This window comes from Sycon ciliatum, chromosome 3, assembly GCF_964019385.1.
Source record: "Sycon ciliatum chromosome 3, ocSycCili1.1, whole genome shotgun sequence".
In the NCBI taxonomy this organism is placed as follows: Eukaryota; Metazoa; Porifera; class Calcarea; order Leucosolenida; family Sycettidae; genus Sycon; species Sycon ciliatum.
Window position 1 is genome coordinate 13,135,891 of NC_088645.1, and position 21,860 is coordinate 13,157,750.

Below are 21,860 nucleotides of genomic sequence, written 5' to 3' on the forward strand. Positions count from 1 at the left end.
TCGATATGGAGTCAGAGAGGACATGTCGAAAGTCTGGTAAATTTTGACGAGCGGGATGCGTCCCAATTCGTTTTGTGACCAAATAGATTCATTCTTTGAGCTGCCGCGGATGCAATTTACTCTCACGATGTGACGAAAACGGCATCGACACAGACTCATTCCCAAGGCCTTGATGTGGCAAAGCTGTCCGTGTGACTTCGACGACATTTTGAGAAAAGCAGACGCCTGTGAAAGCTGATAGAAGACGGCGTTGACTCCTAAATTCAAATAAATTGGCGATCTTGAAATACGAAAATAATTCTCAAACAGAAATCGATCGATCGATGTGCCAGTGTATTCAACAACACGTAGCTACAGCGCAATGACTTCCGTGTTCACTCACACGGTTTCAGTGTTGTGTGTGTTCACAACTTCACATGGCATGAGCCAGTCAATTGTCAGTCAGTTCGGCAGGAAACGCGAGCTCCCACAACAAGTCGTTTGGCGCAGACACCTTCTTTGTCGTCTTGTAATTGTACCAGCGTGATCACCAAAACAATGAAAAAATGAAGAACAAAATGTTTGACTTGAAGATTTGTTGGGATTTGAACTAACAACTACTTCATGGTCAGCAGACAGCATTCGTAACCACAAAGCCAAAAAGGAAGGGATAAATCCTGGGTTTTGATAACAAATCGATACTGGCTTCCAGGGTAAATTATAAACCATGGGAAAAGGCAAGAAACCTGGCCGAAATTCTAACTCCTTAACGGTTGATCCAATTGTTCTGAAACCTTCACAGAACAATTTGCCGTGCCCTAACAAGCCATTTTATGTACTTTGTTGTCCAAATTTCCCTTATCTTCATACTTATTAAGACCCAAACTTGATTGCTAATCTTTTTGAAATAGACTGTAGTTGGTCTACTCTGTCAACTATCACCAGTAGCCAGAGTTCATAAGCCGAAACATACATTATACCAAGAGTCCATAAGCCCGTAGTTATGAACTCTTGGTATTTTTTATATATACCAAGAGTGCATAAACCGGTTTATGTACTCTTGATTTACCGATAGTACTCTTGATTATCCATATATGGGGCCCTTGACAATACAATGATTCTCCTACTCTTGCTGCAATGCATGCGTCAGTGCATTCGGATCTGTACTCTGAGGCCACTTCATCGAAACAGCGGAGGGTGGTGTTTTGGGTGGGAAGGGAGGGGGGGGGGGGGATAAGGAGAGGCCCCAGTTATCAATTGTATTCTATGCACCAAGCACTGCTGAACCTTACACTATGCGTACAGTATACAGCGGTACTCGTTTGCGCAACAATCTGAACTGAACTCGACCCGGGTTGAAATTTCTCATGTAAACACAGCCTATCTGGCCAGCTGGGCTAGATACAATCAGGGAGTAGTACAATACAGTATTGTCAAGAGTACATAAGGCCGTCATCACACCACGTTCTCCGACTCCCGTTTACGTCTACGTCTATGGTGAAAAAACCAAAACGGGTGGTCGTGTCATCAGACAGGCACAGTTCTTGACGCGTACACGCAGTCAGGTTTTTGGAGAAATTTGAACCCACGTACATCGAAGTACAGGGTCGCTCGGAAAAAGGCTGGGGGAGATACGCACGTTCATACAAAAAGTCGTATACCCCCCTCTCCATACCACGTCCACGTCTCCCGTTTCCTCTGCTCCCGTTTTCACCCCATATACGGATCATCATGACAACCGACCAAAAACTCCTTGCGTGGACGTAGACGCAGCGCTTTGTACCATGGTGTGAAGACAGCCTAGGCCGTCATCACACCACGTTCTCCGACCCCCGTTTACGTCTACGTCTATGGTGAAAAAAACCAAAACGGGTGGTCGTGTCATCAGACAGGCACAGATCTTGACGCGTACACGCAGTCAGGTTATTGGAGAAATTTGAACCCACGTACTAGTACATCGAAGTACAGGGTCGCTCGGAAAAAGGCTGGGGGAGATACGCACGTTCATACAAAAAGTCGTATACCCCCCCCCCTCTCCATACCACGTCTACGTCTCCCGTTTCCTCTGCTCCCGTTTTCACCCCGTATACGGATCATCATGACAACCGACCAAAAACTCCTAACGTGGACGTAGACGCAGCGCTTTGTACCAGGGAATAGTACAATACCGGTATTGTACTACTCCCTGCTTTGTACCATGGTGTGATGACAGCCTAGCAGGGCGCGCTCACACTGCTGTACTGCGACCATGAGCACGCGTCCATGCGTCAGCAAAACGCAGAAACGTGGCAGTCGTGCTCACACTAGGCCTCGTACACGCGTAGACGTGAAGTTGTCACACAAACTTTACGAATAGCAGTTCGTATCCAAAAGAGTTCGTGCGTTTCCTAATAAAGTTGTGGCCCGTTTTGGATGTAATTTTTCGCATGTTGCATGTGGGAGGAAGTGCCTCGTGGCTCGTATTCTTGAAGTCGACGAAAATAAATCATACAATCAGGAAGGTTTGGACTCTTGAGGGACTGCCGCTGACAGCCAAGCGCTTTCACTTTCCTGACCTCGTGGTCAGAGCAAGTGCCAGTGCAGTGGAAATTCCGGTAGTGGTTTCTTTCGTCTTTTGCCGAGATGCGAACTGTATTTTCCGATGATATGTAACTGAAATGTCTTGAGGTATGGCATTCCATCATCGCAGAAAAGTAGAGAAAGATGATTTCCCAACCCGAAAAGCCAGACCAAGCTGCCATCGTATTGAACGAGTACACTGTAGAAATTGGTCACCAGTACTGGTCACTGACCTGATCACAAGGAAGCAACTACAAAAACAAAAACAAAATGACATCGTCCAAAAAGGGCAAAGAATGCATATATTATGGCGGTGCGTGCGTGCAGGACCATAACTACAAAATTTTAAAAATGTACAAATGTCGAGGATGACATCGACAACCGCCGAGTTTCATGAATCAACACACCGGAATTTGAGAAATTGAGCATACTTCGAAGTACTTCAGGCCAGGTTGTACACAAATACGCTTCACGTCTACGATCATGTTGCCGCCAAGTCGTGGCACCCCCCCTCCGAAGCCCGCGAAGGTCGCGGTCATTATTTGAAACGTGGCCGCGACGTTTTGGTCAAGTTCATGCCGTTGCCATGCAACTTGGCCGCATGGCCGCATGGACGCTGGTTTTGGTCGCAGTGTGAGCGCGCCCTAACCGGGGGTTATGTACTCTTGGTATTGTACTACATGTACTCCCTGGATACAATCTACTATTGTAGGCTGTGTTTACATGAGGCGTTTCAACCCGGGTTGAGTTCGATCCGGGTCAGATTTCAACCCGCCATGTACACGAAATGCAGAATGGCGCGTTAACATGACGCATTGCGCTTGACCAGGGTTGAAATTTTGCCCCGGGTTGATTACAACCCTCCCCTTGTAGGTAGCCCTTTCCCAAAGGTGCTCTTTTAATTCGAAACAAATGCGTGTCTGGCGCCAGGTTTCAATAGCAGCGCACACGCAATTTTCGCGCGAAATGATTCACGTGATCATACAGGACTCTACTATAGAAGTGGACTTTTGGCGGCAGATCAGTATTTGACCCGGGTCAACTGCCTTCATGTAAACGCTTACCTATTTTGTCTATCGTACACACTTTCAACCCGGGCTGAACTCGACCCGGGTTGAAATTTCGCCCCAGGTTGATTTCAACCCTCCCCTTTGGGGGGGGGGGGCACAGAACCGGTTCGCACTGTTCTTTGAGACTGTGCATGATTGTGCAGTTTGTCTGCAGGGCAGTGTACGCATACCCCTGCGCTGCAATCATTTAGAAAAGCGATCCTGTCAGCTTTTCTATTATTTAGAAAAGCGATCCTGTCAGCTTTTCTATTATTGTGTTCACATGGCAGAAAAAACGACACCGCTATGCTACGTAAGTTTCTACGTAAGGTGCTCGGTACTTCACTTAGGCTACGTAAGTTTCTACGTAAGGTGCTCGGTATTAGATCTACCAACGGGTGGTAGCCGCGTGCTGTGCACGTGCACGGCAGACATTGTGTTGCATGCAGTGCAGTCCGTTTTCGGATGTGCATGCGCGAGGAACTTCCTTCTTTGGAACTGCTTCTTGCATGAGCTGTTTCGGATATTTCGTGTCCTGGCTTATTTCGCTTCGGCTCTGCTGAGACCTCTTTTCACGGAATATTACTCAATGACAGGTGAGTTGACCAGCTGAGTTCCCTTTGATTCATTTGCTTGTGTTGACTCTTTCATTTACGAAAAGTGTGCTGATTTTAGCTTTTCTGCTGTCGAGGCCTCCTTTTACGGAACACTCAATGACAGGTGATCTCTGAGTTGACCAGTTTCCTTCGATTCATTTGCTTATGCTCACCCTTTCATTTACGGAAACGTGTGCTGATTTTATTCCGATTTAGATCCATTCGTATCTCTTTGCCCTTGCCAACAGTGTGCGAAGAACGCGAGTTCACCTTCTTGACGGTAAGGCTTACATTGTATGTTGCTGCTGAGGCTTAGATGTGTTGTCGAAATACTCATGTTCATTGTACATTGGTACGTTACAAGTAAGGCACTGGTCATGATTGCTTCCGGCATTCCGTGCCCCGATCATAGGGTAGAATCTGAATTTTGCAGTGGCATAGCATCGTTGGCAGTTCCCAATCTGTAGGGGAAGGTTCAAGGACGCATTGGCCGAGTACTAGTATGCAAAATAAATTCGCATAACATGGAAAATCTCCATTAGGGAGAGGTTCATGCATTCAGTGACTTGTTTGCTTCATACGAAACAAGCCAATGGGTGCAGTCTCGTCTCGTGAAAATCTCGTACCATTGGATTTGTTTACTCGAGCCTGGGCTGTTTGATTTGTGAGTAGCGCCGAGATTGCACTGCCCCAAATAAAGTTGCGTGCCGGTAGAGCAAGAATTACGATCTGCAATCTGTTTGTTGTACCTGCAAGAATGTGCTGTACATGTATCGTATTTTCTCTGTTGTTGTTTCAGTTGCCGTCATGTTGCTAAAGAAAGGTTCAGTGACTCATTTGTTTCATAAAAGACGAGTCAATGGTTTGGTCTGGCTTAGAATCTTTCGCTGTAGAAGAAATCTATTCGTGTCTCTATTGCAGTATTGGAGAAATAATTGTATTCACTCGTTATAAAATAGGGTTAAGACAAACTCACAGAGCAAATGCCATCGGTCCCTTGATGTTCGTCCTAAAGAGGTTTGACTGGATATCATTCATACTCCCCCAAAGTCGTGTAACATGTTATTATTATGGAGTGCCTTGTTTATCTCTCAGTACCTCCAACCATATATCCTTGCCCCTTATATCCTCAGGATCAGTGTAGTTGTTGGAACGAGGTGTCGGACTCAGCAATGTATTTGTTTACATTTTAATACATGTTTATTGTTCCTACTTTGCTGTGTTGTTTTAGACAATCGTGGACTTGTAACACTTTGAAGTCATTGAACTGCTTCCAAAAGTTTTATCGACATCAACAGGATTACGATTTCACTACAATATGATGCGGGATGACCTTATCACGACAACCCATGACTACAATTATAAACACAGAATCAACAAAAACATCTGCGGCACGCACCTGGTTACAATTCTCATGTAAAAATTTAGGGTGTAGACATCTGAATTTTCTGAACGACAAGACAATTTTATGACGAGTCATGAAATTCTGCAACATCCACAGAATGACCTGCGTATAAAAAAGGTATCACCGCCACTGCACTACCCATAATTGATTCCCCGGCAGAAGAACCTGAATACAGTAGGGAGGTTCTGCTATACGTGAAACGTAGAGAAATCACGTAGAGAGCAGGTGTCTGGGTTAGAGTCTACGGCTTCGCGTGTTTTGGCTCCAGATTTCTACGCGGAGATGGGGTTCTCTACGTTGTGGCACACGCAGAGAAAATGCGTACGGATTTGCTGGGTATCGATCAACTGCATGCAGAAACTGCCAAATATGGAAGGGGAAAATCCCAGTACACATTCCACGTGACTTCTCTAGGTGAAACCAAGAGTACATAACCCCCCATGTACTCTTGGTGAAACGTAGAGCAGAACAGCATTTCTTTACGTTACGGGAACGCGAAGAAAGTTCGCGTGATTCTTTGCGATCTCGTTCCCAAAACGTAGAGCAGAACCTCCCTAGTGTACATGTACGCAAGACTAGTTCCATTTTCTGCAAGAAAAGGCTTGCACATCAATGCGTATAAATACGGTATTGAATTTGATAATATGATACACGTACATGTACATAGGGGCTCCCGTAAGAAGACCATACTATTAGGTCTGTGGGAAACACCCTAGTAAAATAAAATAATGATACATGACATGTAGAGGCGCTACATGTTGGCCATCATTAATTTTAGGGCATTCCATTGGTGACACAATAATTATAGGTTCTGATCGGTGGAATATGCTGCCTTCCACTGTTCGCGCTTATCGCCCATTTGTTCGTTCATGCTTAACCTTTCTAGGGGCTCCCGTAAGAAGACCATAGGTACTAGGTCTGTGGGAAACACCCTAGTAATATAAATAAAATAATAATAATAATATCCTTTAGCCAAAAAAACAAAAGAAATTATAGCAATAAAAACTGCTTTATGGCAGTTTTCTAAAAAAAAGTTATTGTGTTCTAGTCCATGGACCCCGTCTAAAAAGTAAGAAATTAACGAAATGTGATAGCCGAAAATTAAAATTTCACACAAAACCTCACAATAATCACACACAGGATGCGAGACGACCTTTTCCCCTCGTGGTCCTCTTTCATATGCAAGCATGTTGGCGCAGTACATGTACATGTTCGTGTACAAGTACAAGTGTCGGAATAAACAAGTGTTGAAAGCCGTACTATTAGATCTTCAAGTGTCGTGATTATTGTGAGGTTTTGTGTGAAATTTTAATTTTCGGCTATCACATTTCGTTAATTTCTTACTTTTTAGACGGGGTCCATGGACTAGAACACAATAACTTTTTTTTAGAAAACTGCCATAAAGCAGTTTTTATTGCTATAATTGTGTTCACATGGCAGAAAAAACGACATCGCTATGCTACGTAAGTTTCTACGTAAGGTGCTCGGTATTTCACTTAGGCTACGTAAGTCTCTACGTAACGTGCTCGGTATTAGATCTACCAACGCGTAGGCATACATTGTGTTCAGTGCACATGCATGCAGTCCGCGGATCCGTGTTGGGATGTGCATGCGCGAGGAACTTCCTTCTTTGGAACTGCTTCTTGCATGAGCTGTTTCGGATATTTCGTCTCATGGCCTGGCTTATTTCGTTTCGGCGCTGCTGAGACCTCCTTTCGCGGAATATTACTCAATGACAGGTGAGTTGACCAGTTGCCTTTGATTCATTTGCTTGTGTTGACTCTTTCATTCAGGAAAAGTGTGCTGATTTTGGGGCGGAATGCAATAAATAATGGAAAAGTTGACAGGATCTCTTTTCTAAATTTTGCTTTTCTGCTGCCGAGCTGCGAGGCCTCCTTTTACGGAATACTCAATGACAGGTGATCTCTAAGTTTACCGGTTTCCTTCGATTCATTTGCTTATGTTCACCTTTCATTTACGGAAACGTGTGCTGATTTTATTCGGATTTAGATCCATTTTTATCTCTTTGGGAGTCTTTGCCCTTGTCTACAGTGTGCGAAGAACGCGAGTTCAACTTCTTGACGGTAAGGCTTATGTTAGATGTGTTGTCGAAATACTCATATTCATTGTACATTGGTACGTTACAAGTAAGGCACTGGTCAGTGGCATACTATCGTTGGCAGTTCCCAATCTGGAGGGAAAGGTTCAAGTACCAATTGACCGAGTTTGAAAAATAAATTCGCATATCAGGGGAAATCTCTATTGTGGAGAGGTTCAGTAACTTGTTGGTTTCATACGAAACAAGCCAATGGGTGCAGTCCCGTCTCGTGAAAATCTCGTTTGCGCGGGCCAAGTGCACGTACGCCATGACCCGATCTCACGAAATTTCCTACGACAGTTCATTTCGCGTTCCCTGCAAGTTTCGCGTCCAAAGGTGCGAAGTTTCGCACTTCATGATGTAGAGCGAAAGTTTGTACGCATTTTCGTTTTGCAGAATCTCTCTAGTGACTCAATTGTTTCATACGAGACGAGTCAATGAGTCGGTGTGGCTTAGAATCTTTCGCTGTAGAAGAAATCTATTCGTATGTCTATTGGAGAAATAATTGTATTCACTGGTTATAAAATAGGTTAAGACAAACTCACAGAATAAATACCATCGGTCCCTTGGGGTTCGTCCTAAAGAGGTTCGACTGGATATCATTCATACTCACCAAAAGATATGTAAGATTTTATCATTGTGGAGTGCCTTGTTTATCTCTCAGTACCTCCAACCATAGCCTTGCCCCTTTTCTCCTCAGGATCAGTGTAGTTGTTGGAACGAGATTTTGGACTCAGCAATGTATTCGTTTACATTTTAATACATGTTTATTGTTCCTCCTTTGCTGTGTTGTTTTAGACAATCGTGGACTAACAGTTTGAAGTCATTGAACTACTTCCAAAAGTTGTATCGACATCAACAGGATTACGATTTCAGTTTCAATATGATGCTGGATGACCTTATCACGATAACCCATGACTATAAACCATTATAAACACAGAATCAACAAAAACATCTGCGACACGCACCTGGCGCATGGCTACATTTCTCAAATAAATCTGATTGAGGGTGGAGAAATCTGAAATATCTGAAAGGCAAGACAATTTTATGACAGAGTCATGAAATTCTGCAACAGCAACATGCACAGAATGACCTCCGTATAAAAAAAGTATCACCACCACTGCTCACATGTTTCCCCGCAGAAGAACATGCATTATGCTAGTGCCATTTTCTGCAAGAAAAGGCTTGCACATCAACGCGTATAATATGGTATTGATATGATGTGAAGGCCATCATTTACATATTGATATAGGGAATTCCATTGATTGGTGACAGAAAAAACAAAAGAAATTATAGCAATAAAAACTGCTTTATGGCAGTTTTCTAAAAAAGGTTATTGTGTTCTATTCCATGGACCCCGTCTAAAAAGTAAGAAATTAACGAAATGTGATAGCTGAAAATTAAAATTTCGCACAAAACCTCACAGTAATCACAACACTTGAAATGCTGCTTTCAACACTAAACTTGTACTGCACCAACAATTGGCAACATGCATGCATAGGAAAGAGGATCACGAGGGGAAAAGGTCTTCTGCATGTAGCTTTTCATTCTGTGTGTGATTATTGTGAGGTTTTGTGTGAAATTTTAATTTTCAGCTATCACATTTCGTTAATTTCTTACTTTTTAGACGGTGTCCATGGACTAGAACACAATAACCTTTTTTAGAAAACTGCCATAAAGCAGTTTTTATTGCTATAATGTACACTGCATGTACTTTGGCAGACTGGTCGCTTATTTTCTTTCGCTGGGTGAATACTTGGCGTTGTAGTGTTTTGAGGCACTTTGAACAAAATGAATGCATTGGCCTGACGAGATTGATGTGCATGTGTGTAGCTTTTGCCAATCTGACAGCATTGAGCCATGTGTGAATCACTTGTCAGATGGCACTTTGGAGCAAATGCTGCATTCTAGGCCACATGGCCGTCAAGTATGTATGCTTGAGGGTCTTCCTGCCTCTGACATCTGTGCACACATATAATTATACATGCATGGAAAATATACGTAAAAACACTAGTTAGAAATCACATCACCAGACGCAAGCCCTTTTTCGGCCAGAACATAACTTCCGCTCCAATGTCACAAGCTATACAAATTATCTACGTGGAGATAAAAGTTTAATAATAACGATGAAAATTATGAATGCCGCAGACATCACCACCCAACATGACAATTTGTTCAAGGTTTGAGATTGTGTGTTTCCAGAATCGGGTCCGGCGGATTCTGTCGGCAGAACAATTGGCAGAATTCGGTACTTTTTCTGGCAAGTTTCATGCATGTTTGGTATGTGGATAAATAAATGGAGCAGAATTCAAGGAATTGCCCACCATAAGGTTTGTATGGTTCTGCCAATTTCACTGCTTTTCGAGCAGAATCCGCCGGTCCCTATTCCAGAATCGATGTTGTAGCACTTGGGTTATTTTGGTGAGTTTGCACCCCGTGTTCATGAGTTGTTTCTGCACTGTTCATGCCCATTTGTCACACAGACTCTTTATCTTAGCCCTCACTTTTTGTAATATTACGCGTTATGTGTCACACTTCTTTGGATTTTTAACCTTTGTTTTTCCCTTGATCACTTTAGTTCCGTATTTCCACTGATGATCGGAGCTTGAAAATCGATTCTTTTGATATGTCCAGCATAGAAGCGGCGAAATGCCTGGTTAAGGGGGCAGCCTACCCATAAATTTCATATGGCATTCAATTGACCGTAACTTTGGTGTTTCTCAATGGATTTGAGTGAAAATTTGACCACACACTCCTGCCACTATGCTGGCCCTCAGGACATGATTTACAAGTTCTTGCGCCTCACTGACAGGCTTTCCAGGCCGGAAAAACTCAAATTTCCGGCATAGTGCCACGGTGTGCGAGCCACCCAGGAGCCAAACAAATGCATTTACAATTTTTTCACATTTTCGTGCTCATTCTGTTCGTGCGCGGGACTCAAACCTAGAACAAGTCCAGAAGCAGCCATGGGTGATGGTGTAGGGCCCCTCAACGAGGCCCTGGAATCTGTCACAACGGAACGAGTGGGCGTTCTCTCACACACTCCCACAGACCCAAGTCAATTTTTGAATTTTTTTTTCACTCCGTAATAAAGGGGGCAGCCTACTAATATGAATTTACAAATTCGATTTTTCAGCGAATTTTTGGGTGATGTGCCCCCTTAGGGGGGCAGCCTACCCATAAATTTCATATGGCATTCAATTGACCGTAAATTTGGTGTTTCTCAATGGATTTGAGGGAAATTTTGACCACACACTCCTGCCACTATGCTGGCCCTCAGGACATGATTTACAAGTTCTTGCGCCTCACTGACAGGCTTTCCAGACCGGAAAAACTCAAATTTCCGGCATAGTGCCACGGTGTGCGAGCCACCCAGGAACCAAACAAATGCATTTACAATTTTTTCACATTTTCGTGCTCATTCTGTTCGTGCGCGGGACTCAAACCTAGAACAAGTCCAGAAGCAGCCATGGGTGATGGGGTAGGGCCCCTCAACGAGGCCCTGGAATCTGTAACAAAAGGAAAGAGTGGGCGTTCTCCCACACACTCCCACAGACCCAAGTCAATTTTTAAATTTTTTTAGGTTTAGGGTGCGCTACGAGGTCGTATCTTTGATACAACATCCAGTGCTGGGACCTCCACAGCAAGCCATTTCCACAGCGCTGCACACCAAATCCAGGATACCCTCAGAAACCGGCAAAGACTACCACTCACGTTTCACTACTGCCTAGTACTGAATTCTACCTGACTTCTTGACACGACTCAAACTTGCCAAAGTCACAAAATCAATGTCAACTACAATAATCAAGCCACATATCGGCAACGTCACGAGGGTGCTGGCAAAAGTCCTGCTGCACGGCGGCGGGCTTCGCCCGCCGCCGTGCAGCCCAATACGTGGCTCAAAAACCTGATTTTTTGGACCTGGAGCAAAATTCTGCATACTTTCACGTGTTTCCATGATACGACAAGTTGCGCACGGTCTGCTCACATTCAAATACAGTGCTGCCAACAAATGACAGCGTGCAACAAAAAATCTTTCCTTGCAAGGGCACATTTTCGGCCATAACTCTTGAACGGCCGGTCAGATCGGGACACAATTTTCAGAGAATTTGCAGCTATTCATGCTCTTTCAACTGACGTAGCACTCAATATGAATTTACAAATTCGATTTTTCAGCGTATTTTTGGGTAGTCTGCCACCTTATTTCGGTGGCACGAAATTATAGGTCGGGCGAGGAAATTTCGACGAAAAATGGAAAAGAGACAAACCCTTAGCCGACGTATAGCGACACCAAATTGCAGAATTTCGTCGTTCTTGAAGAACTCATAACAGAAATAAGGTGAAAGGTGACTACTGAATCCTCGAGTAAAAAAAAAAAAAAGTAAATTATCGTGTCCGTTCCCGAAGGTAACTCACGACGGCCGCTAACACCCGATAAACCCTATAAACCCGAATCCTCGAGTGCGACGACTAATTCCTTACTCAGAGAATGCGTGAGACTGGCAAGCAGTGTATACACATATATTTACATGCAAACGATCATAATGTTGAGAATTCCATGAGAAAAGTGCACAAATTTAAAGGGTGCATCTGAAAAATAGAATTTGTGTTTCATTTATTTATTTATTTCACTCAACTCCTGGTTCATGACCAATTGGCACGCAAAGTGCGAGAGAGGGTTGATAGCCAACCACGGCAAGAAAATAAAGGAAAGGAATAAAGAAAAAGAGAAGAAAGAAGGATAGACAAGAATCCAGCAAGGATATCCTATTGCACAATCGTACTAAATTATGCGATCAGTGTTCCTAAGTGATTTTTCAAATCTGGCGGCTCGACTGAATGGAGAGTCTTGGAGTCTGTCTGAAAATGCAGGCTGTGATGCACTCCTACAACTAGGGTTCAGAGTTCTCGCCAAGGAGAAGGTCTTATAGCCATGGGATTTTTCTCTTGACAAACGCCCTGAGGCCCACAGCCACGGCTTTGCCAATTGTTCGCCGAGAGGTTCTTCCTTTCGCCACGTTCCATGGTTTCCAAAACAACTTTCCCACAACCATGGTTTTACCCGTGTGTGTGTGTGTGTGTAAAAGTAAAAGTAAATTATCGTATCCGTTCCCGAAGGGAACTCACGACGGCCGCTAACACCCGATAAACCCTAGCGGCAGATGCAGCGCCTAACGGTGGGGGTGAGTGGGTAGGTCTCACAACCACTAGCACTAGTGCCGAAAGCGACCCCATTAGCTGCATCCATGCACCCCTTGTGCCTGGCCACAAGTTCCCAGTTGACTGTGGGTAGCAGCACGGCTGGAAAAACCGCTCCTGTGTGTGTGTGAATCCCCTGTATTTAGAAAAGCGATCTTGTCAGCTTTTCTATTATTGACAATATTGTGTGTAACAGTCCAACTACCTTCAGTAGTCATTCTTGGAATAAGCAATGATCCTTGCCATAATGCATTCTTATATACATGAACAAGCAATGATGGACATAACACCTAACAGCAGCAGCGTGATAATAGCAGGTGATAAGTGCATCCTATTCCTAGTGTTAGTAGTAACAGTGAATCTGTTACACCATTCCCCCCTCTCAACTGTCAGAACAGTACCAATTCGAAGGAACAGTTATGGTAACTAATGATCGTGCATGGATATGTGGAATGCATGGTAGCCGAAAACAACACTGATGAACTCAATATCCAGTGCATGTCCTCTGCAAATAACGCCTGGCTGGCAGGGAAGCACTATCCTAATCATGCAGAATGCTACATTTCTATTGCAACACGTAGAAACTAGCAATACAACTGTGGCTGCCAATTAAATAGCAATTTTATGAAAAACGGTCCAGGTAGGTTTTCAGCGGAATAATAGCGTTTCCTGCTTCATCCATCAAGTATTCCTCCGGCTCCCAGGTGGCATCTCGGTAGCCCTTCCATTTCACTAGGTACTGCGTGCGCCGTCCTCTCTTCTTGTGCGACAACACCTTTTCGACAATGTACCGCGTATGACCATCCGCATCGGTTAGGGGTGGAGGTGCCGGCTGAGTACGGCCCGGTATCTCATTGCCATGGTACAGCTTGAAGGCAGCAATATTGAACACTGGATGGGCCCGAATGATTCTTGGAAGAGCTAATCTGTACGCATTCGGGGCCACTTTCTTCTGCACCTTAAACGGCCCATACCACTTGAGCCTTAATTTGTGTGAAGGCCTGTCTCGTTCCTCGGGCGTCAGCAGGAAGTCCCTGAAGACCAACACCTCATCCCCCTCCTTCAGGGCGTCCTCCACCCGTCCTCGATCCGCATACAATGATTGCCGGGCCTGCGCCGCCACGATGGCATCCTGTGCCTCACGTAGTGCCTCTACGCGGCCATCCAGCCATGACAGCGGGCCATTCGTGTCCATGCCAGCTCCAGCTTTCTGCTTCGTCAATAAGCTCGAGGGAGTAACTGCATGGCATCCATGGTTGAGGAAAAATGGCGTGTTACCTGTTGACGCTTGATCGGCATTGTTGATCGCAAACTCACATAGCGATAGGAGTTCATCCCAATTGTTTTGCCTATGGTTGACGAAAGCTCTTAGCGTATCCTCAATGACACGGTTCACACGCTCAGTCATGCCATCGGTCTGCGGGTGGTTGGCCGTGCTCATTTTTAGCTCCACGCCAAGAATACTGAAAACCTCCTTGAAGAACGCCGACGTGAATCGCGGATCTCGATCACAAACTATCGTTTTGCTCAAGCCATGGGCAGCAAACACATGATCCACGTACGATCGGGCTGCCTCCTTAGAGTCAACATGAACAGTCGTCGGGATCAGGTGCACATACTTCGTCAGACGGTCCACAAAGGTTAGAATGGCGCTATGTCCTCGGCAGGTCAGCGGCAGTGCCATGATGAAATCCATGCTGATGTCTGTCCAGGGCTGTTCGGGGACTGGAAGGGACTGCAACAGTCCTGCCTTGGTCTGGCTACCCTTTACGCCTTGGCACCGGTCGCAAGATTTAATGAAGTCCTTCACAGTACTTCTCATGCCTGGTCAATAGAAGTATCTGCTCAGCTTCAGGTAGGTCCTGTCTCTCCCCGGATGGCCGGCCGTCAGGCAATCATGATTCTGTTTGAGCAGTTGCAGCCGTACCGGACCGCGAGGAATGCAGAGGCGAGCATCGCCCGATGTTACTAGGTACAGCCGCCGGTCCACACTGTAACAGTTTTCCCCTGTTCTCTATAACTTTACACTCCCTCGCACCTCATGCGTCTTACGCCTGTCTATTAGCACCTTCATTGGCGCCATTGCCACATGTATACTATCACATTTTGCATATAACTGGTCGAGGCACGCTCAACCAGGCCTCTTACTTTTCAAGTTTGATTAAACCTGTTACACTGGTAGCAGAGGATGGTTACTACTCTGCTTTTGGCAGGTGTTCTGGTCGCTCTGCTTACGCTCCTCGTACTCGTCGTTCGGCTGATAAACGATATCAAGACCGCTCAGCGCGTTAGCCAAGGAAACCGAACGATACATCCGAACTCGGAACCGTGGGAGCCAACACCCCGCCTTACGAAAGAGCCGCCTGTGTTTGGAGGAGATTCCGCTACATTCAAAGAATGGACGTTTGCAATGGACATGGCCCTACGGTCGTTGGCACTCCCAAATGCGGCACAGAGGGTCGACTACGCGGCAGGATTTTTGACTGGAAACGCTCGTCTTTGGTTGATAGCGGCATTGGAAGCTAACCAAGTGTTTTCCGACTGGCCTGCTCTGAAAGCGGCACTTGGCGATGTGTACGGACCACGGCACAACGAGGAAACATCGCGTATGGGACTAATTTCCGCAGCGCAGCGCGGGTCGCTGGACGCATACATTGCTGCTTTCACTCGCCTCAGCCTGCAAGTGCCGGAAATCGACCACCACACCAGAGCGCTGCTGTTCGTCAGGGGTCTAGTGCCGCACATCCAGCGACAGGTCATGCGTGAGCATCCACGTACCCTGGAGCAAGCTGTCATGGCAGCAAACACCGTGGAGCAGTCGTCAGGGCCACCGGCGTCGGGGCCACCAGCCAGTAGAGAGTCGCGTTCCGTGCCCAGCTTCCGTGGTCAGGGCCTCCGCAAGCTGACGGACCAAGAGCGTGTCCAACTGCGAGCAATGGGACACTGCTTTGCTTGCAGGAAGCCAGGCCACCTCGCTAAAGACTGTACTGAGGGTGGACAGCGCTACCCAAACGCTGGTCGCCAGTAAGAAAGGGGATGCGCTTACTGGCGACGACCCAAGCGCCCACGCCGGTACCAGTCGCTAACCGGTTCGGAGCTCTGGAGGTTGAAGACGTTGCTCTCCAGGAACCTACGGAGCCGGAGACACCCATAGCTGTAGGAAATTGTCCCGTTGCAGAAAGGTGTCATGTCAGCAACGTCAGCGTCGGCAATGAACCTGAACACGACCTACTGCGCATACAGGGAAAGATCGGCGGTCGCCGTGCAGTGATGCTGATAGATTCCGGTTCGACGCATGACTTCATTGCAGACAGTTTTGTTCGAAAGCATCATCTTGACACGGATGCAAGCTCAGCAGTGCTGAGCGTAACATTGGCGGACGGCTCGACCAGCGAGGTCCCGCAGATTTCCACACGCACGCTAAGGGTGACAGTCGGGGGCTTCAGTGAGGAACAGCACTTTACTGTGTATCCCCTGACTCGCTACGACGCTATTCTTGGCAAGCCGTGGCTTACAAGGAACAACCCCAGCATCAACTTCCGTACGAACGAAGTTCAGTTGGACGGTGAGCCCTTTGTTGCCAAATTGCCTTCAGCTAACCCGCCGACAGCCGACCGGCCATCTGTGGAAAGCATGTTTATCAGTGGCCGACAAGCTCGTCATGCCCTGAGGAGTGGAGCCGAGGGGTTTCTTGCATGGGTCACTGCTGCAAACGAGGAGAATCGTTCCGGGCCACAACTCCAGGAATCAGAGCAACAAGACATCCAGAACCTGCTCAAGAGGTACCAGGATTTATTTCCAGACGAGCTGCCGAATGAGCTTCCACCGAAGAGACCAGTCGACCATGAAATCCAGATAGAAGATGGAGCCAGACCACAGTCTCGACCCGCCTACCGCCTGCCGAAACCAGAGATGGACGAGCTCCAGTCACAGCTATCAGAATTACTTGAGAAGGGATTCATTGAGCCAAGTAAGTCGCCATACGGTGCACCTGTGTTTTTTGTGAAAAAGTCGGATGGTACTCTGAGAATGGTGTGCGATTGGCGAGAATTGAATAGAATTACGATCAAAAACAAAGCTTGTCTTCCTAATATTGATGACTTATTCGACACGATCCAGGGCAGTGCATATTTCTCCAAGTTGGACTTGCGGTCAGGCTACAATCAAATCAGAATTCAAGACTCGGATGTTTCTAAGACGGCCATTAATACGCCGTTCGGCCACTTCCAATTTAGAGTCATGGGATTCGGGCTGACTAATGCCCCGGCCACCTTTCAGTCTCTCATGAACTCTATTCTGCAACCGCATCTCCGAAAATTCGTTGTAGTATTCTTGGATGACATTCTAGTTTTCAGCAAGACCTGGGAAGATCATCAGCATCATCTTCAAACAGTTCTAGAAACACTTAGAAATAGTGAGCTGTATTGCAAACAGTCTAAATGCGAATTCGGCGTGAGAGAAGTTCTCTTCTTGGGGCATAAAATCAACGGCACATCAATTTCCCCTGATCCCAAGAAGATAAGTGCTGTGGAAACATGGCCAACTCCGTCGTCAGTAACTGATGTGAGGAAGTTTCTTGGCTTTGCAAACTATTTCCGAAGGTTCATAGATCGACACTCGACCATCTCTCGTCCATTAGAAGAAATCACCGGAAAAAATTCACGCTTTGAATGGAGCGCTGCTAGACAGAAGGCATTCGAGTCTCTAAAATCAGCATTACTCGAGGCGCCAGTGTTGCAACTGGCCGATGTTGAGAAAAGCTTCATGGTAGAAACTGACGCAAGTGACTTTGCAGTGGCGGGTGTGCTCCTGCAGCAGGGAGAAGATATGGATTTGCATCCCGTAGCCTATTGTAGTCGGAAACTGTCAGCTGCAGAACGCAACTATACTGCGGCCGAGAGGGAAACGTTGGCTGTGGTATTTGCATTAAAGTGCTGGAGAATCTATCTCTTCCGCCACTTTGACCTGATGACTGATAATATGGGTGTTGTCTATTTACGAACCAAACCGACTCTCACCAAGCGTGAGGCAAGATGGGTAGAGTTTTTAGCTGACTATGACTTTACGGTCTTTCACAAACCAGGAAAGAAAAACATTGCCGACCCGCTTTCACGCCGTCCAGATCTGTTCAGTGATTCTGAAATAGGCGGGTCATCCTATCCTCCTAACATTCAGTTGAATGCCATAGAGCATACCCTAGAGATTAATCCAGACTTAGCGCAGTTAATTGTCAGCGGTTACAAGTGCGACAAGGATCTTGCTCCCATTATCAGGAGACTGAAAAATTCAAGCCATGACAATCTGCACGACCGTTACCTTCTAAATGAAACACCCGGTTATCTTTATCTCAGATCTTCACCACAGAACAGGTTATGCATTCCAAAGAGTAGCAAACTCCGACTCGCCCTGCTTCAAGAATACCATGACTGTGTGACTGCGGGGCATCCCGGTCGAGATCGCACCTATTTCAGACTCTCTAGATATTTCTATTGGCCCAGAATGGGACTGGATGTAAAGGCGTTTGTCAAGTCATGTGACGTCTGCCAACGAGTTAAAGGCGGCCAGCTAAAAACTGGTCTCTTGCAGAATTTACCAGTGCCCAGTCAGCCGTGGGCAGATATCTCGATGGATTTTATCATGGGTTTGCCTAGGACCGATAAAGGTCATGATGCTATATATGTATTTGTAGACCGCTTGACAAAGTGTGTACATTTAGCACCTACTTCCTCTACTATTGACGCTAAAGGAAGTGCTGATCTGTATATTCAACATGTATTTCGACTTCATGGTTTGAGTTCTAGTACTGTATGTGATCGTGATCCAAGATTTACGGCAGCATTTTTTCAGGAATTGTTTGATCGCTTAGGAACGAAACTAGCATTTAGTACTGCCAATCACCCTCAGACAGATGGCCTAACTGAACGAGTAAACAGAATAGTAGAGGATGTGCTGAGGGCTTTTGTAAATCATAAACAAGATAACTGGGATATGCTCCTACCTCTCTGTGAGTTTTCTATCAACAGCGCTACTCAATCATCTACAGGAAACACACCGTTCTTCTTAAATTACGGTCTAAATCCCAGAGCGCCACCCGACTTCCTCAACCCTATTCAGGGAGGCAGAGATTCAGCTGATTGGTTGCAAGCAAGACAAGACGCGGTCAAGATCTCACAAGATGCGCTAGTGGCAGCTCAAGCTCGTCAGGCCTTCTATGCAGATCGGACAAGGGTCGAGGGAAAGCTGAAGGTGGGAGATTTGGTAATGGTCTACCGGGATTTCCTCCTGACTCCTGAAGCTCGGGACCGACCATCCCATAAATTACGCCCCAAGTGGTTTGGCCCCTTTCCTATAACCCATGTGGTCGGCCCGAATGCCTACAAGCTCAAGTTGCCTCATACCAGCCGCTGTCACCCGGTATTTAATGTGTCGGCACTCCGTGCCTACGAGAAGAACGCTATTCCTAATAGGAGACAGCCTACGCCTCCGCCTATCACGGACCTTGATGGTCATGCCCGCTATGTGGTGGAGAACATTCTCAGTCACCGCCGCCGGCAGAATCAGCTTCAGTACCTAGTCAAGTGGCAAGGCTACTCTGATGCCACTTGGGAGCCTGAACATTATTTGTTGGATGAATCTGGTAATGACATTGTTCCACTTCAGAAGTACAAAACCTTGGCTTCTGCCCGCTGAGTTTTGCAGTTGAACTTCTAGTTTCACCTTACACATTTGTTGAGCTTATTACACTTTATTTGCATGGAGTTTCAGTCGTCTTATTGTGTTACTTCAAGCCTTTTTTCGTCTCGCACGTGTTTGCGCTTATTGTACTCTATTCCACTTGAGCATTTGGGTTATAAGCTCCTTCCTCTCCATAGGAGGGGGATGATGTAACAGTTTTCCCCTGTTCTCTATAACTTTACACTCCCTCGCACCTCATGCGTCTTACGCCTGTCTATTAGCACCTTCATTGGCGCCATTGCCACATGTATACTATCACATTTTGCATATAACTGGTCGAGGCACGCTCAACCAGGCCTCTTACTTTTCAAGTTTGATTAAACCTGTTACACACACTGTTCCAGACGTATCGCTCATGCATGGCGTCTTCGCTGCAAGCCATCAAGCGCTTGATTACTGGCGAAAGCTCTGGGTCACTATCATACCCTGCTGAGATCTGATTCGCAATTCCTTGATTCACATCCAGAGAGAACTCGATTCCATTCAGTTCCAAGTCTGGTCGACGTGACAACGGGTCTGCTATGTTACACTTCCCTGGCTTGTGATGTACCGTGTAGTCATAGTCGGCCAGGAATTCAATCCATCGAGCCTCTCTCTTGGTTAAGTTTGGTTTGGTCCTGAGGTAGACAACTCCCATGTTGTCGGTGTAGAGTTGAAAGTGGCGAAATAGGTAGACTCGCCAGCACTGCAGGGCGTACACTACAGCCAAAGTTTCTCGCTCGGCGGCCGTGTAATTCCGTTCGGCAGAAGACAGCTTTCGGCTCACGTAAGCCACAGGATGCCAGGACTGGTCCTCTGCTTGCTGCGTTAAGACTCCTGCCACAGCAAAGTCACTTGCGTCAGTCTCAACGCGGAAATCCTGACTGACGTTTGCTAGTCGCAACACTGGTGCATCCAGCAGAGCAGACTTCAATCGCTCAAATGCCTCCTGTCGAGTCTGATTCCACTCGAAGCGCACATGTTTCCCTGTCAGTTCCTCCAGGGGTTTGGAGATGGCCGAGAAATGGTTAATGAACCTTCGAAAGTAATTAGCGAATCCCAGAAACTGTCTTACGTGCGTGACCGTCGTCGGGACAGGCCAGTTATGCACGGCCTTGATCTTCTCTGGATCTGGAGAAATGCATTGGCCGTCTATCTGGTGCCCAAGAAACAGAACGTCTGTCCGGCCGAATTCACATTTAGACGGTTTGCAATATAGCTCATTCCTCCTGAGGGCGTTTAAGATGGTTCTGACATGATCGAGGTGCTCCTCCCATGATTTGCTGAATATGAGGATATCGTCTAGAAACACCACAACGAATTTACGCAGGTATGGCTGGAGGACACTGTTCATCAAGGTTTGGAATGTTGCTGGGGCATTTGTTAGGCCGAAACCCATCACTGTGAACTGAAAGTGACCGAATGGGGTATTTATTGCTGTCTTCGGAATATCTGTTTCTTCTATTCGAATCTGATTGTAACCGGACCTCAGATCTAGCTTGGTGAAATACGCACTGCCTTGGACGGTATCAAAGAGGTCGTCAATATTCGGTAGGCATGCCTTGTTCTTAATGGTTATGCGGTTTAGCTCACGCCAGTCGCATACCATTCGAAGTGTTCCATCCGCCTTCTTTACGAAGAACACAGGGGCTCCGTATGGGGATTTGCTGGGCTGGATGAATCCTCTACGGAGCAGCTCGGTGAGCTGAGCTTGAAGCTCATCCATCTCTGGTTTTGGTAAACGATATGCTGCACGAGATGGCGGTTTAGCTCCTTCTCCCGTTTTTATCTCGTGATCTGCGCCTCTTCTGGGTGGCAGCTTGTTTGGAAGCTCATCGGGAAAGACGTCCCCGAACTCCTTCAGCAGGTCCTTGAAATCCTTCTGATCCTCCCTACCCGGACTATCCACCGTCTGTGGCTCGTCCGGATCTGCTGTCACATACGCTAGGATTCCTTCTGCGCCACCTCTCATTGCATGCCTAGCCTGCTTCCCTGAGATGAGGAAAGTCTCGATCGGTGGGTTGGATTTGTCCGTGCCATCACTTTCACTCGGTTGACAGATGATGGATCCACCCTCCAGCTTGATTTCATTGGTACGAAAATTGATCTGTGGGTTCGTCCGGGTCAGCCATGGTTTGCCGAGGATCACGTCATACCGCGTCATAGGGAATACTAGGAACTGTTGGTGCTCGCTAAAGTCGCCGACTACGGTCTTCAAGCTGTCCGTTTTCGTAATAGGCTGTGAGCGGACCGATCCATCA